Here is a 4837-nt window from a genome sequence, read left to right on the forward strand (position 1 = left end):
ATAGGGAAGACCTTAGCCAAAATACCCAACAGTAGGGAGAGGGAACTTGAAGTGTCCACCTCCAGTAGATAGACAGGGCCTCAAGTGGAGGGACAGTGTTAATAACACAAAGCCAAAATTACTGACCCAGAATTGTTCCTGTCTGAAAGAACTGCAGTGACAAAAATAGGAAAGAGATTGAAGGAAAGGCCATCAAGTGACCAGCCCAACTTGGGATCCATCTCATGGGAGGGCACCAAGGCCTGACTATTACTAATATTATGATAGGCTTAAAGGTGGGAACCTAGGAAGGCTGTTCCCTGACAGACTCTAACAGCAGCTGACTGAGACAGGGGCAGATACTTACACCCAACCATTGGACTGAAATCCCCTATGGTTGAATTTGGAGAAGAATTGAAGAAGCTGAAGGGGGAAACACCATAGGAAGACCAGCAGGTGCAAGTAACCAGGACACCAAATAACCTTGCTCTCCTCTGCTTTGCTTCTGGTCAGATTTTTATCACAGCAAAAGAAAGAAAACCTAAGACGTGTCTATCTGGTACAAAAAGAAGTGATTTTAGCATATTTCTCTTGAATGTGACTGTCAAGATCTATGAATCACATTTCATGTCAGGAAGAAGCCTGACAGAAGATCACTCCAATCCTTCCCATACTATTATCACACCGTGCCTCTTGTGGTCCATAGATTAGGCCAAAGTAACGAGTGCTTTTAAAGTGCTCTGCACATGTTAATGTTCTTTATAAATACGAGTTCAACTTCATAGCTCCCCTCAACTAAAGAGCACTTCATAGACTGATTTGAGAGTTGTTCCCAAATCTCAACTTTACCAGAGTCTGTTATGAATATACACATCAGGCCCTATAAGCAACAGGTTGTCAATAAATGTTTTATTAAATGTTTGTACTAATTCCTTTCACTATGCTGTCTTGCCACAGCTAAGAAAACATGTCTTAGAATTTGAATTATATGACGGGTCAAGTGGTCTTGAAGTGTTTGTAAAGCGTCTTCGTCTCTAATGAACCTATTTTTTTCGAGAGCTAGATGTGGTTCACTCATTCCCTCTTACTGCATCTGTTCAAGATTCCCATGGTGTTTATGGAGAGACCTTCTTCAACCAGGAAAACCCCATGGTTCTAAAGGAGATGACATCATAATTGCAGTGTGAGTTTCCATCCTGACTTCATCTGTGTTCATCAAGGAGTTTCTGTCCTAGACACGAATCTACCTTTGAATGAAATCCAAATGAAGGTGAGCTTAATCTACCTTCCCTGGTCAATGGTTGAGAGTTTATTACATTCACCAAACAGACTCAGTGTCTACACAGAGTTTTAGCAACTATGTAACATAAGGGAAATCATTAAGTTTGTGACTGATCCAGGGAGATTCATCTTCTCTGCCACTCGACTCCATTGATAACATTTGGACACTGATTAGTGCAAATGGTTGTGATTTTATCAATGACTTTAAGAACTTTGAAAAGAACTATGGTGACCATAGTCACATGTGGGTGTGGACATATGCATTGCAGTAATGTGACTTAGATTCACTTCATATAAGGCCAGAAGTGGCAGAACTGGACTGTATACTCTACTTTTAGTGGCTTTCTTTGTTTTTTCTGTGGTTGTTTTTAATGAGTTTATTTTTTTGTTTGGTTTAGTTTGGTTTGATGTTCGGCAACCTACTTTGACAATTGATCCCCCCTCTCTCCAGACTAACTGCTTCTGGAATCCTCTAGAAGCCACACTCAGAGGCTTTTTCCACAAATGTTTAATGGAGGAGGAGAGACTCATCCTGAATCTGAACTAGGTACCATCCCATGATCTAGGGTTCCTGAATGGTTAAAAAGTAAAGTACCAGGATTCACCTTTCTCTGTGTAACTGATTGAAGAGGTAATGTGAACAACCACTTCAGACACCTATCCCTATTCCATACCCACCAAGATAGACTAAATCATTAACCAGGAGCTTAGATACATCCATCTTCTGTCAAGTTTGTTTTTCCCAAGTATCCTGTCATAGCAATGAAAGAAGTCACCAATACATGCCATAGTGGTTTACATGGCAACCACAGCCATTTACACTCTAACTAGCAGGGTAGAAGAGCCCTCCCCCATATCTTCCTGGCAGCCTTTGTTTTCTTAATATAGCAATTCTCACTAGAGTAAGATGGTATCACCACAAAATTTTTATTCAAATTTCCCCAATGATATTGGACCATTTTTTCACCAAATATAAGTTTTTACAATTTATAGAAGGATCTGTCCATGTCATTATTCATTTATTTTTTCTTTTTTATTAGATATTTTTTATTTACATTTCAAATATTCAGAGGCAGGCAGATTTCTGAGTTCGAGGCCAATCTGGTCTACTGAGTCAGTTCCAGGACAGCCAGGGCTGCACAGAGAAACCCTGTCTCATAAAACAACAACAAAAAATCAAATATTCTCCCTTTTCTGGGTTTCCCCTCCAACAAAACCCCTATTCCCTCCCTTCACCCATTGCTCACCAACCTACCCTCTCCCGCTTCCTGGCACTAACACTGGGGCATACAGTCTTTACAGGACTATGGGCCTCTCCTCCCATTGATGACCAACTAGGCCATCCTCTGCTACATATGCAGCTGGAGCCATGAGTCCCACCATAAGTACTCTTTGGTTGATGGTTTATTCCCTGGGATCTCTGGGGTTACTGGCTGGTTCATATTGTTGTTCCTCCTATGGGGCTGCAAGCACCTTCAGTTCCTTGGGTCCTTTCTCTAGCTCCTTCATTAGGGACCCTATGCTCAGTCCAATGGATAGCTATGAGCATACACTTCTATATTTGTCAGGCACCAGCACAGCCTCTCAGGAGACAGCTATATAAAACTCCTAACAGTCAGTACTTGCTGGCATTCACAATAGTGTCTGGGATTGGTGATTTTATATGGGATGGATCCCTACATGGAGCTTGTCCTTCCTTCAGTCTCTACAGCAAACTTTGTCTCTGTAACTCCTCCATGGGTATTTTGTTTCCCCTTCTAAGAAAGTTCAAAGTATCCACACTTAGGTCTTCCTTCTTCATGAATTTTATTTTCTTTGTGGATTTTATCTTGGGTATTCCAAGCTTCTGGGCTAATATCCACTTATCAGTGAGTGCATACCATGAGTGTTCTTTTGTGATTGAGTTACCTCACTCAAGAATATATTCTCTATATCCATCCATTTCCCTAAGAATTTCATGAATTCATTGTTTTTAATAGCTGAGTAGTAATCCATTGTGTAGATGAATCAAATTTTCTGTATCCATTCCTTTGTTGAGGGACATCTGGGTTCTTTCCAGTTTCTGACTATTATAAATGAGACTGCTATGAACATGATGAAGCATGTGTCCTTATTACATGTTGGAACATCTTCTGGGTATATGCCCAGGAGTAGTATAGCTGAGTCCTCAGGTAGTGCTATGTCCAATTTTCTGAGGAACCAACAAAATGATATCCAGAGTGGTATTACTACCAGTAGAGCAGTGACCTCTTTCTCCACAACCTCGCCAGCATCTGCTGTCACCTGAATTTTTGATCTTTGACATTCTGGCTGGTGTGAGGTGGAATCTCAGGATTGTTTTGTGTTGGGAACCATGAGAGCCCTGAGATAAACATCCTGCCCCAGCTAATTGAGAACCCTGAGACTAACATCCTGCCTGACAATCACAAGGATCCGGCTTGGCCCTGAGAAAAGAACATTCACAGAAATCCACCCCCTCCCCACCTCCTACCCCGGAGCTCAACCCCAGAAGATTTTGTAACCTTCCATCTCCCTCCTTCCTCTTCCCCTCCTCTCCAAGATTTTTGCTTTAAATATGCTCTGCTCCACCAAGTAAACGGCTCTTGACAAGCAATGCTTCCTTGAGTCCTGTCATCTCTCTCGCCCATTCTTTATTCACAGGTTGTGACCCTCCTCGCTCCACCGAATAAATTGGCCTGCAGGTCAGGTCAGTTTTGATTTGAGTTTCCCTGATAACTAAGGATGTTGATCATTTCTTCAGGTGCTTTCCAGTTATTCGTTATTTCTCAGTTGAGAATTCTGTTTAGCTCTGTAGCCATTTTTAATAAGGTTATTTGGTTCTCTTTAGTCTAACCTCTTGAGTTCTTTGTATATATTGGATATTAGCCCTTTATCAGATATAAGATTCGATAAAGATCTTTTCCCAATTTGTTGTTTGCCATTATGGCCTATTGAAGCTTTGCAATTTTATAAGATCCCTTTGATCAATTATTGATCTTAGAGCATAAGCTATTGGTGTTCTGTTCAGGAAATTTTCTTTTCTGCCCATGTGCTCAAGACTCTTCCCCAATTTCTTTTCTATTAGTTTCAGTGAATCTGGTTTTATGTGAAGGTCCTTGATACAATTAGACTTGAGCTCTGTACATGGAGATAAGAATGGACCAATTTGCATTCATCTACCTGCCAGTTGGGCCAGCACCATTTTTTGAAAATGCTGTCTTTTTTCCCACTGGATGGTTTTAGCTCCTTTGGCAAAGATCAAGTAACCAATGGTGTGTGGGTTCATTTTTGGGTCTTCAATTCTATTCCATTGATCTACCTGCCTGTCACTGTACCAATACCATACAGTTTTAATCACTATTGTTCTGTAGTACAGCTTGAGGCCAGTGATGGTGATTCCACAGATGTTCTTTTATTGTTGAAAATAGTTTTTGCTATCCTGGATTTTTTGTTATTCCACATGAATTTGCAAATTGCTCTTTCTAAGTCTGTGAAGAATTTGAGTTGGACTTTTCATTGGGATTGCACTGAATCTGTAGATTGCTTTTGACAAGATGACTATTTTTAGTATATTAAT

General features: G+C 40.6%; 1 long non-coding RNA gene across 1 annotated transcript; it reads left to right on the forward strand.

The window, feature by feature from the left end:
• The first annotated feature begins 1207 nt into the window (after window positions 1-1207).
• LOC116071006 lies at window positions 1208-1866 on the forward strand. The gene is made up of 2 exons (XR_004110667.1): window positions 1208-1249; window positions 1712-1866. It is a non-coding gene; the product is annotated as an uncharacterized LOC116071006 (long non-coding RNA).
• Window positions 1867-4837: the final 2971 nt, after the last annotated feature.

The sequence above is a fragment of the Mastomys coucha genome, unplaced genomic scaffold (assembly GCF_008632895.1).
Source record: "Mastomys coucha isolate ucsf_1 unplaced genomic scaffold, UCSF_Mcou_1 pScaffold22, whole genome shotgun sequence".
Classification (NCBI taxonomy): domain Eukaryota; kingdom Metazoa; phylum Chordata; class Mammalia; order Rodentia; family Muridae; genus Mastomys; species Mastomys coucha.